Genomic DNA, 13479 nt, shown 5'->3' with positions numbered 1-13479 from the left:
CAGGTCTTCCATTACAACAGCAACACCCTGCAAGACCTGCTGGAGGCCTGCCTCTGACATGCATGGAATTCTAAGTCATGCCTTCATTTCACCTGCTCCCTAAAACTGCTCCCAGAAACAAGTGGAGAGGTGTTACTCTGCTCACAGCTCTCCTGGATCATACAGAAGTGTCAGCAGGTTTGCCCTAGTTCACTTTGGTTTTCTTTTCGCCCTCCTCAGGTGAGGTTCACAAGTCTCCAGGTGTGAAGGCAAGTTGTCCACAGGCAGTGCATAGGGGAGAGGCAGCAGCAGAGTCCAGGTCACTGGGCATCCTACAGTGAGCTGCTGGCCAGTAGTCCTTGCAGTCCCACCCTCTGTGAGCTTGGAGCTCTCACTAAGGCTTGCCTCACTTGCAGGTGGTGGTGGACTGGTGGAGACTCAGTCTGGAGCCATGCATCTGGATGTCAACACCACATACTTCTTTCTTTTGCAGATTTCAATAAGCTTATAAAATTTTTGGTTGAGGCCTGGGAAAGGTAATACTTCAAAACATCACACTGTCTCTTCTGCCATACAAAAAAACACAGAAAATTCAGCCCAGTTGAGGGCTTCCCTCTTGTCTCCTTCAGGTGCAACCTTTTTTTTTTTTTTTTTTTTTTTTTTTTTGTGGTGCTGGGGATTGAACTCAGGGCCTTGTGCTTGGAGGCAAGCACTCTACCAACTGAGCTATATCTCCAGCCCTGGGTACAATCTTAAAGATCAGTCACAAGGTGTGTGAGCATGAATGACAGCTCTTGTACACATGCAATGCCCTGGGACCTGGGAGATGTTCTTGTCTCCAGCCACCATGTCTCTAAGGATAGTTCATGTACTATCATTTTCCTTAAAAACACCAGTGAAGTAATTATTAGGACTCTCATTTATCTAGTTGTGGAAAATGGAACTTAGGTCTACAGATGGAACAAAGATTTCACAGGAGAGCTTTGACTCAAAGCCTATAACTTCCTGGGACATCATTGTTATTCAGTTCCATTGCTTTGTCCCCTGCACTCACTATAATGATTACAGCCTGTGTGAATCTCTGGACCACTTCCTGGCTCTGTGACCTCGGGCATGCTACTTAATCTTTCTTCAGATTCCTTAACTATAAAATGGACACTAAAAGCATTTGCCTAATACTACTGTTATGAATTAAACAAATGTACTTGTCGAATACTTAGTACAGTGCCTGGTGATTTGTAAGTGCTGTAAACAAGTTAGCCATGATAGATATTATAATTGGAAAGAATAGTAAAGTCCCAACTTCATCGGGGGAATATAGGTTGTTGTCCAAAGTCTCTGGGATAAAATTAGATACATTTATAACCACATAAATACTTTTTAAAAAGAGCAAAGGAAAAAAAAATATTTTAAAAAGGAAAGAAAGAAACTTTGGAGGCAGATACATGAGATATATTGGTTTTTAAAAACTGTTTTCCATTAAGAACTAATTCCTTCATTTTCATCCCTCACACCCCTCCTGTATCTCCACAATTTCATTAAGAACCTGGATAGACTGAAGAATACTGTCTTTGTCCCATGATTATCTGCCATTATTATTGGCATCCTGAAGCAGATCCTAACCAGAGACTAAGCTTTGCAAGCATTAAAATCTTCAACCTCAAAGTTTATTCAGCTTATCCTCAGCTACAACTAGGATAATGGAAAGATAGGGATTTCATGACATTCCTCAACCAGGCTGAGCACTAAAGTTCCAAATTATAGCTGTGGATATGAGCCCAGAACTTTCCATAGGCTCCCTCTTCTCAGACTGTGTTTGTCTTATGAATTCAATTCAACTAGCAAAACTACACTGATCACTTACTTGTGCAGATAACCATGAGGAATGTAAGAAAAGTTTAAAATGGGGACTTGCCCCTGAGGAAAACAAAGTCCAGCTGGGAAATCATGATCTGGTCTCACATTAATAAGTGGTAAGTGATTGTGGGAGTCTGGCTGTGGTATTAAGTTGCTCCCAAATCTTTCTGCCCACACTGGCTGATGTATGATTGAAATCATAGTACAGTAGTCGCCTTTTCTTAAACTCAAGCTTTTGCCCTCCTCCCCCAAATCTCAGATGACTACTTTTCCTGTTCACCTTAGACATAATTTCATCCAGGTCAGGGTTTTCTAACGGCACCAGTATCACCTGGGAGCTTGATTGAAACATAGATGCTCAGGCTGACCTCAGATCTCCTGAATCTGAGACTCTGGGGGTGGGGATCATTCTCTGAGGAATTCTTTTTTATTTGGAATATATTTTTAGTTGTAGATGGACACAATACCTTTATTTATTTACCTTTATGTGGTGCTGGGGTTAGAACCCAGGGCCTCATATGTGCTGGGCAAGTACTCTACCACTGAGCTACAACCCCAGCCCCTCAACAACTCTAGTTCATGCTATAGTTTGAGATGCTCTAGGAATTTTACTCTAATCCCCACCCCAAATTGTGTTCAAAGCTTGTGGGGGACACAGAGTTCTTTTACCTATGTGCATCTTGAAGAAGAGAGGATCCAAAGATTCCATAGCGATTAAAAAGAAGTCCTTAATATTTTATTGGCTCATCAGGTTGATAAAAGATTAAAAACTGTTGGATAGAAGATTTCCCTAATTCTCAAAGATGAACTAAGTAAGGTCCTGTAAATTCTTTAAAAGTAATGTGGAATTGAGTTTAAGAAATGGTCAAACGATTAATTAAAACAAAATTTTCACAGTCTACAGCCTGGCTGCAAGTGTTTGTATTTCCACCTAAATAGGTGGAAATGTGTTTGGAGTTGGTGATGTTAAATGCCCATTTCAAAAATTTGGGGGTGATAGTGAAGGGATGGTGGCCTAAAAAATGTTATAACTCTCAATTCCGTATCACCAATGCTTTCCAGGACTGTTCCCAAGTGTAGGTTGGCAGTTATGTATGAGAGGATTTATCAAGCCTTTCACATCACTGGGGACTGTAAACTTTCTAATATGTATAAGTACTAGAAATGAAAATGGCATTATATTATTGCTTAGCCTGCATTTCTTTAACTTGATCATTTAAAAAATGCCTTTCGTCTTATTTTATGAATGTCTATTCATGTCCTTTATTTTATAATGAACCTTAAAAATTTTTGATTAGTAAAATGTCATCTAGGAAATACATTGTAATACGTTTCTTGACTTGTCATTTATCTTTTAGTCTCCTTCATTACATATATAATATTACATATTATGTAAACAGTTTTCTAAAATCAGCTCCCTCTCTCCTGTGTGGTTTCTTTCAATGATTTTTTTTTTCCTGAAATTTTTTCAAACCAAGATCAGGATGCTTGCTTTTGTTTTACTTTTATAACCTTTAAAAAATCCTTAGAGAAGTTTCATAGTGTTTTTAAATTCTTCTCATGATACATTACAATTTATTTCAGTGCATACTATGGGTGAAACAAAAATGAGGCTTTGTTTCTAACTAAAATGGCTGATTTCTGCAACACTTTTTAGTAAGAAATCTCATCCCTTAATACATTTTTTTTACATTTAGTGTCTTATATACTTGATGGTGAGATTCACTGTGATATATTCATATATGTACACGAGAATGTTAGGTCAGATTTCTTCCTATCTGTCCCTATCCCATACCTCCTCCCCTCCTTTCATTCCTTTTTGTATATGTTACTGAACTCCTTTTATTCTTTTTTTCTCCTGATGTTTCATTATGAAATGTCAAATTTATATGTCTGCTTCAAGACTATTGTACTCCATGGCTTATCTGTGAATTCCAGGATCTGTCCAATTTTTTATTCAACACTTCATTTTACACCTAACTCATTACAGGGAGAATCCACAGCTATACTTTCCTTTTCTCCTTGAATCCCAGATGGTTATTTTCCCAGATGGAATTTGACATTATTTTGTTAAATTTCAGAGGAAATCCTTTTGGGATTGGAATTAGATATTTATAACCCTTACATTAACTTGTAAAATTATACCTCTATAAAAGATCTACTAGCTGAGTTCAGAAATCGATAAAAATAATTATATGCTGCTATCCATTAATGAAGCCTGTGCATTTATTTTTTTTAAAACAGAGATTCCACAAATTTCTTATAAAGCTTATTTCTAGCAGTCCCAGTTTTCTTGACGCTTAACTTGAATATAACAATTTTCTTTTGTTTTATTTCTGATTATTTCTAGTAGTTAGAAACTATTGATTTATTAAATAGTTATCTTCATGTTCTCTTCTACTTAAACAGATGTACAACTGAAAGACAAGACACCAGTCTCCCCAAGAGGCAGAGATGTTCAGCTTGGGGAGAAGAGTAGATAGAGCAAGACACAGTTGTCATTCAGTTCTATACACTTCAAGTGGACTTCTCCCTTCACTGTCCTTGGTTTAGATTAAGAAGGAGGAGTTAATATGGGGCCCCATTGTTCATTAGTTTGTCTCAGTCAAAGGAGATGAATGGGCTTTCTAAACTTTGTCTTTATCTTTGAACTTCAGCACAATTCTCTGAGAACAAGAAAAATTCTATTGATATCTCATTACACAATATAACAGATAAACATATATACTATTCATGAATAATGACACTTTCTCCATAGTTCTAACAGCACACACACACACACACACACAGAATTAGGCTACTAGATAATAGACTGAAGAAAGAGTTCCCCTGCTACCATTAGCTAGTTTTCTGAATATGAGGTAAATTTAATAGCAACTAACACTTGACTGGGTGTCCTTAATTCCTCTTTCCTCACCTTCCAAAGAGAATTCATCAACACATCCACTGACTACTTCCAAACCAACCCTGACAGTATCGCCTTCTCCCCACTCCACTGCAGCCAACTCATGCAAGCTGCCATCATCTCTCCCATAGGTTACTCTACCAACCTCCTCCTGGTCTTCTTGCTTGCTTCTCACTTCCCTAACACCCATTTCTACTCAACAGCCAGAAGAATCTTGATAATAAATCAGATTTTGTGACTCCTCTGCTCAAAATTCTCCAACTCCCTTGGGTCTTATCCTGAGGTCCAGTCTCCTTGCTCTGCCACTCCAGTCTATGGAATGTGGCCTCATCTGCCTCCACTCTCAGGGAAGGTCTCACTCACAAAGCTTCAGCTCCATGGGTCTGTATATCTTCTCCACCAAGATGGACTCATAGAGCTGAAGCCTTTGCCTTAATTGTTTTGTCTACCTAGAGTGCTACTCTAGAATCTTCTCCTGCCCTGCTTCTTGATGTTTGGGGTGTCTAGTTAAAGGGAACCTTAGAGAACCTCCCCTGACCATCTTCATGTATAGGAGCTATTTATTCACTCTATTCTATCATCTGTGTAGTTCTTTTCATTCTCTGGCTTTTAAAATTGTCTGTGTATCATCAACCTCTCCTTTACCAGAATATCCTTGAGGTCAGGATCTTGTCCTTGACTATATCCGCACTGCCTAGAAGAAAGTCTTACACATAGAAATGTGCTATGGTTTTGATACAGTTTTTGTTCCCCAAAGGTTCACATGCTAAGAGTTTGGTCCCCAGTGTGGCAGTGTTGAGATAATAAAATCTTTAAGGGATGGGACCTTCTGTAAGGTGATTAAGTCATGCGGGGTACAACATTTGGAAGGGATTAATGCTGTTTGCACAAAGTGAGTTATTTCTCATCAGATTGGATTGTTATAAAACAAGCTTACTCCATTTCCTTGGCCTCTTCTGCATATAGCCATTTCCCTTTTTGCTTCTGTCATGTTGTGATACATATGGGGGATGGGCCCTTGTCAAGGTTCTGGCACTATGTTATTAAACCTCAAGAACTGTGAACCAAATAAAGCTTTTTTTCTGTATAAAGTATCTATCCTCACGTACTTTGTTACACAAAGTGACTTAACACACAGGGTTTCAGTAATGCTTAATGAGTAGAATGAGCAATAGGAAACTACAATCCCCAAGACCTTTTCTCTCTTTGGGGTAGTTCATGTGCTATTAATTATGGTCATTACCTATCCTTATTTCACTCTTGGTTGTTGCTAGAAATCATATTACCTGGAATTAATTCGTGAAAAATATTCTGTTGAGGAAGGGTAGATTTTATGAAGCATGAAGGGATAGCTTTAGTTAGCACTGACACAGCTCTATCCCAGGAGGGAAGATGACCGCTGGCTTTCTGACTGGACCAAACTTTTGGCCGAAGTGGTAACACTGGATGGAAATATCTTCCATCTTTATTCTTGCTGCCCTGTCACTTTTCAAGTCTAGAAATGGAATGGGCATGACCCTTGATGAACAGGCACCGCTGGTGCCTAGTTAATGATGCCTCTTGCACAAGTTGGCAAACAGCTAATGGATACTACTTGTTTCCAGTGTCACTGTGATTTTGGATTTTTTCATGTGTGTTTAAACAGACATTGACCATAAAACTTGGGGAAAGATAAGAGTCACTAAAACCTAGAAGTCTACAACTTCTGGCAGCCAAAGGTGATTTAGAAATTCGTGGTTTTCTTTTTAGATCATATTCAAAAATCATCTGTACAGAATTGTGTTTTAATGTATCCATTTAGTCTTTTTATTCACTTAATAAACATGACTTCTATAAGTAAAGCACTAATAGCACTTAGTAAATAAAATCGTAGCTGAGAATAATTATTAATTATTCTTCCAAGTCATGGGCATTTGATAAGGCCCTCATTCTTCTGTTCTATGAGATAAACTTAATAATATCCAGTTCAAGGCAGTTGAAAAGTTCAAGTGAAATATTTGTTATAAAACCCTGAGAGCTGACACAAAGCAAGTGCTCATTGTTTTTCTCTAGGACTGAAGTTGATACTAATTTCTTTTTCTGTTTTTATTACATCATATGCTCACAAGAGACACATTTATTAGTAGAAAGTTGCTGCTACTTTTTTTTCAGTTGTCAATGGATTTTTAATTAATTAATTTATTTATTTATATGCAGTGCAGAGAATCAAACCCAGTCCCTCCCTCATGTGAGGCAAGTGCTCTATCACTGAGCTACAACCCCAGCCCTGCTGTTACTTTTAAAACTGAATATTTATTACATGTGATGGTGCTTGAGTGTGGCTAGGGGTCAGTGCATATTTTTGCATGGGAATGTGAAGCAATTAAGGACAGAGCTACTCAGCACCTAGGGACAGACTGGCTAATAAATCAAGGTGAGCACAGGGAGGGCACTGCCTTTGTGGAGCTCTGTGACCCAGAACTAATCCTTAGAAGATTTTCACAGTTGTAGACGTTTGGTATTATTGGTCCACGGAGGATAAATCAAGCTCTCAGAATAAAGAAGTCAGGGAGGGAGGTGTCTAACATTTTGAGTGCCAATTATTTGCAAAGCCAGGTGTTACACATTTTGTAAATGCTATCTCATTTAATCCTACCAAAACAAAACAAAACAAAACAAAAAAAACCTGTGTCTCTCTTTGTAGGCAGTGGAGAGTTCAAAAAATTTATCCCCAGTCACGCAGCGGTAATAAGTGAATCAGCATTGAGACTCAGACGTGTGTGATTTCGAATCTTTGCCTTTCTTTTCCACTGCACAGTCTCCCTCAGAGGCTGATATATACTAGGCAACTTAACTTAGTTAAGAGAGATTGATATTTAAACCAAGACAGGATCTCATTATTTTATAATGGTGTTTTAAACTTTCCCTTGAGTGGACTGCTTAAATCTACCATTTTGGATATTCAATTGTGATTAAAAATTACTTAAAATGTCTGATCAGAAGAGTAAATCCACCAAGTCTAGAGGGATCATTCTAAGTTTATTGAGTTCTGTCTGGCCCCTAATCTGTTTTGGATCTTCTTCTTCATGCACAGAAGCATGCTCTAAACAGCCAGGGTCTGAGGAAGGCAGCATTAGACACTGAAGCAGACACTTTATTTTGTCCTTGTTCATCTTTTTCTGTTTCGGTGAGTCTATTCTTCACGTCTCTTTGTTGAACTGGGAATGGGAAGGTCCACTTGGTTGGAACTCATGGTAGAATGGACAAACCTGGTCATTTAGCCTGCTTGGGCAGTGGCTGCTTTGACCTCTCCTTCCTCCACTTGGTCTAGCCTTGTTCACCAGCATCTATGAAAGCCCCCGGAGCCAAAACTCCACCTAAGTAATAGTGACGATTAACTTGGCCTTGGCTTCTGGGCTTACTCCTCCATGGAGCTTTGACAAGGAGAGTGAAGTAAAATCTGAATATTCCTGAATCATAGCCAAAGTAACAACACATGACTTTGATCTCATAACTGTCCCCAACACTTCTCTCTGTGTCTGCCAGATTCTGTATTTTTTTCTCCTGGATACAGTGAGATAAACACTGCCAAATCCTTGCTTTTAGATTCCCTAACTAAACTCCATGTAAATCAATCTCCTTCTGCTGAAACACTTTGTCTTCAGGAGAAAAAAAAAAAAAATGATAATATCTCTGTGTTCTTTCACATCAGCCCAATTCTGACTGAGCCTTGATGAGACCATATTCCAATGGCAATCATCTTTAATTGGACATCATGATTTCTTCAATTTTTAGACCTTCTCTTTCTGTGATTTACACTGCTAAATAGCTAATCCATTTTTAGAACCTATACTTTCATAGTGTGTAATCTTATTTCCAAGTATAGAGCACCTAAACGCTGTCCTTGTATGTGTGGCTTTGTTAAGTAAAATGCATTGACCATCTTCAAGGGACGTATAGATTCATCTAAATGGAAAATACATTAGCAAACTTATTTTTGAATGGCTTCATTAAATTGAATGATAATTTATGGCAGGAATCTGGAGGTGGGGGTAGTTTACTTATCTCCATTCCAGGAGCGTCTATGGAAAATACCATAATAAACTTAATCATTTGTTCTTTAGCTGAACTATTTGAATTACCTGAAGAAATCTGTTTCCCTCTATTCCTAATCTTCAACCCAGGAAATACAGAGTTCTCATGCCTGAAGAGAAGAAGTGATTTGTCTAGGAATAATAAGATGGACCAAGAAATTTTAAAAATCACATGGAAACCAAGGACTAAGTACCTTTGTTATTATTATCCATTATTATCCAAGGACTAAGTACCTAATAATAAAACTTCCAAGTCAAGTTAAACCAAAAAGTTCCTTTAAGTTTTGATTTTTGCACACTTGAACACATAATAAAATTGAAATTTAACTTTTGGAAGTAGACAAAGTGAAAATCATTTTTAAATTATTTAACTAATAAAAGCAGGAACAATATTCCTGAAGCCAATAGCAGTTTTCTTTAAGGCTAGTTTCCTTTTTTTGTTAAATGACAACATCTACTTTGATTTACACAGGCATACAGACATGGAATCAATTCTGAATTTCTAATAGAAGAGACCTATGGGTCATGGGGATGATATTCAGTTTGCAAATTGTTTTAGTCCGCTTTTTCGCTGCTGTGAGCAAACAATCTACCCAGAACAATTTTAGAGGAAAAGTTTACTTGAGGGCTCACAGTTTCAGAGGTCTCAATCCATAGACAACTGACTCCATTCCTCAGGGCTGGAGGTAAGGCCCAACATCATGGCAGAGGAGTGTGGCGGAGGGAAGCAGCTCACACATCATCAGGAAGCAGAGAGTCTTCACTCTCCAGATAAAAATATATACCCAAAGCCACACCTCAATTCCCACCACCTCCAGTCACACCCTACCACTTCTGTTACCACTCAGTTAATCCCTATCAGGGGATTAAATCACTGATTGCGTTAAGAGTTTTACCACCCAATCATTTCTCTGCTCAACCTTCTCGAATGCCTCACATGTGTGGTTTTGGAGGACATCTCATATCCAAACCATAACAGAAATGCTCTATGTTAAGATAACTTACAATGGAAATACGTGAATTGAAAACCTCTGAGCCCTGTTCCAGTGTGGCTTGTGCTAGTCTCATGTTTATTCATCAATATGCAGCAACCCCTTTGACCTGAGAAGTTATGGCATTAAGCCAAAGACCTCCCCGTGCTTCACTTCTTCTCCCTCCTCCACTCCCTCACCCTAATTTCTCACCTCTCTTATCTGTTTGGGATATAGTTAGACAGTTTGAGCTAGAATTCATAGGAGGGCTAGGATCATGGTACTTGTCAACATTATTGAGGTAGGATACATAAAGATCTAAGTCAAATCCTTAGCGCCAAGATGTCAGAAGTGTTGGGATCCATCTGGAAACCTTTGTAGTGCTACTGGTTGCTTTTACGTGGTATGAGTTATGGTGATAGAAGCGCGTGGGTAGTTACTGAACGGGGAGGAAGTGATGGAATGTGTTAAATGAAGAGAGGTTCAACCTGTAAGAAACTTCATGAAGCATACATTTTTCCTGGGTTTGGTCATCACTCTTCTTACTCCCATGATGTAAATGTGCACCATAAAATCACTAAAATTTCCTCAGATCATGCAAGACAGACCAGGGTATGTCTTGACTTTATTATCCCTGAGTCCTCACAGAGGCCAGAGCTATTGAGAAGCAGACACTTAATGTTTTCAAATCAGAAACTGCTGCAGAAGAAAGGGCTCTGTTCAAAACATTAAATTTCAGCTGTTGGTCATGAATACCATCAACTAAGGTGATCACAGAGTATTTTAGAAATAATATTTATCCTTGCCTTAGTGTTTATATGTTTTTTATTTTTCTTAAAAATTAATTTTCTCAGTTTGTAATGGAATTTAGTGGGAACCTGGCCTTTGATGAAATGTATTTATTCCATAAGATAGGACAAAGATACACTGAGCAGACTTAAAAAAAAAAGTTATGTTTTATGTTTTATAGCACTGGAAGTGAAACACAACCAAGAGATCCTAAACTTCTGATATATACATAACCACTGATATATACATGAACTACTGATATATACATAACCACTCATGTATCCAGCCCAAGACTACATTGTTAATCAAGTAGCTTTGTGTATTTGTCTAGCTGGGAGCTTTCCAACAGTTTCGGTTGGTGCCTTTTTGTTGGGAAGCTTATGCCAGTGTTTTCCAACAACCTCCTTCCTCCAAGCTAATTGAGAAAATTAATCAACTGCTATAGTCTGGATATGGTTTGAGTGTCCCAAGGCTCCATGCATGGAAATTTAATCCCCACTGGGAAGCAGTAAGAGGGAGAAACTTAATTTACTCTGATGCTTAGAGGTGGGTGGAAACTTTGGGAAGTGATTAGTATTAGATAAATTCATCAGGGCAGATGGAACCTCATGATTGAAGCCTGGTGGCTTTATAAAGAGGGACAGAGACCAAACAGACACACACACTATATACACATGATCCCTGTCTCTTGCATCATGATACCCTGCTTCATCTGGGGACTCTGTTAGCAAGAAGGCCAACAGCAGATGTGGTTCCTTGTCTTCACATCTCCAGAACTGTGAACCAAACTAAATATCTTTTTCTTTATAATTAACTTGCCTCGGTTATTTCATTATAGGAACAATAGGCATTAAAACACAAATTATGCCTGAGAAGTTATTAAATAACACATTAGGTTTGAAAACCATTTTACACAATAACAGATAATCCTTGATTTATTATTTGTTTATGTGATAAATCTCTTTATTGAAACTATGAGCTTAACTGAAAATTGCCATGTAATATACACACATATATACTCAGATTACTTAAGTACTATGTATGCTGTATTCACTGAAAAATATTCATAAATTATAGGATAATTATAGTTCACTCCTTAATTGCTAGGGCTATCTTTTCCAACTTTAAATATGATATAGATATTGAAGATATTGTGTCAATTTTTGTTCTGCTGAAAACAATATGTATTTAAAAATTGGAATGTCATAAAAGTAAACATCATTCTAACTGCATAAAATATACAATAAATTCTAGGTCAACAATTTTTCCACCCCTGTAATTGAGCTAATAATTCAACTTTAAAACGAATAAAAATCTATTTCTGTTGTTACTACCCTGGCAAAGTTCTTGAAAGAGATGGTTACAAATGCTAGGCTATCCATAAAGTTAAATTTGTCTTTTAAAGAAGTGTCATAAATTACTCCCAAGTTGTTGGCTGAGCAGCCCCATTCTTTGCAACTCGTTGAGTTTTAAATCATCAAGTTATTTTGACTCAGTAAGAATGACAATAACAGCATTCCTGCATTTGAGGTGCTTTTTGTAGAGAGAGGAAGGTCCAGTCTGTGTATCTGGAAAACACCCCTGTGGGGTACAAGCCAACATGTTGGCTCAATGATTGACAGCAGAAGAAGGAATGTTGGAGGTGTAACTAACCAGGGAGATTCAGGAAGAGGTGATTACTGAGCTTACAAGTAATGTAGAATTTAGCTTGATGAGGAATTATGAGTCTTTCATAAAAAAAAAAAAAAAAAAAAAAAAAAACACTCTCAGAAACCTGAACTTTTTGGCATTCTTTAAATATTTAAATCTTTAAAGTGTGTTCCAATTTACAGAAATATTAGTTAGCAAAGCTTCTTAGAAGAAAATCATCCTGCCAAAGAGGAATTAAAGTCAGAAAGGCCAGGCCTCCTTGACTCTATGTGACCAAGTGGGAGAGACTGTGAAAGACATGCCCAGGGCTGGGCCTTCTTCAGCCTGGCAGAGGACTCCTCAGGATGTCCTGGCAATTTGAAAGTGAGAAGCCTGACTGGGAGAGGTAGAAGTAATCTTTTCCAATGTAGAATAAGGAGTCAGAGACAAAGGAGGCAAAGTATCCACAAAAACAGTATCTAACCCAAGTTCATGCCCATTGTCAGTAATGCTACATTTGCAGACACTGGAATGCTCCTCTTCACTAACAGATGGCTGTCCCTGTCACATTTAATAGCCCTCTTCATTTTGACTATGATGGTCACTAGCAAGTTTTTGCACAAGATTTCTGAAACTCAGGAAACACTCCTGCCACCGAGGGGTAACCCAGTCATTATTTCTCAAAGAAGGAGCAGTACCCATGATGGGAAGCCACAGGTCTGATCAAAAAGACTTGTTCACTGTGCTTAGGGGACCCTTTACTTTGGGACAGCAAAGAACCAAGGGATAGGGCACCATCAGATCTATATTAAGCAGATGTAAAATCCTTTTGGACTTTCTATTCATTTTGGTAAAGTGGGTTAATTACTAGGATAGGACAATTGGTTAAAAAAAAAAAAAAAAAAGTGCCCACTTCATGCGCTCCTGAATAAAATAAAAGGGTTTTCTTTCTTTCCCTTTTGAATAGGGACAAAGACAGAGTCCTGGGGATAAGGGGAAGGAAATGTGTGTTTTGGAGAGGAGAGGGTCATTCTGTGGGTGGGGAGATGGGGCAAACACAAAGGCTTTGTAGGCCGGCCCCCTGGAACACATTCTTCCTGGTCTGTGCACTGCGGATAACTGCCTCAGCTAAGCTTCACCATCCTTTGTGACTCCAGGAAACAGCATGGGCACTGGAGAGAACAGACGCTCAGTATTGGCTTATGAGTATGGATGAAGGAAGTGTGAAGGAGCACAGAATGTTTCTAGAAGAAAAGACCAGGATGAGGACAGAGGG

This window comes from Sciurus vulgaris (assembly GCF_902686455.1).
Source record: "Sciurus vulgaris genome assembly, chromosome: 8".
NCBI classification, from domain to species: Eukaryota; Metazoa; Chordata; class Mammalia; order Rodentia; family Sciuridae; genus Sciurus; species Sciurus vulgaris.
The sequence above is the reverse complement of the archived record's forward strand: the minus strand, read 5'-3'. Positions refer to the sequence as shown.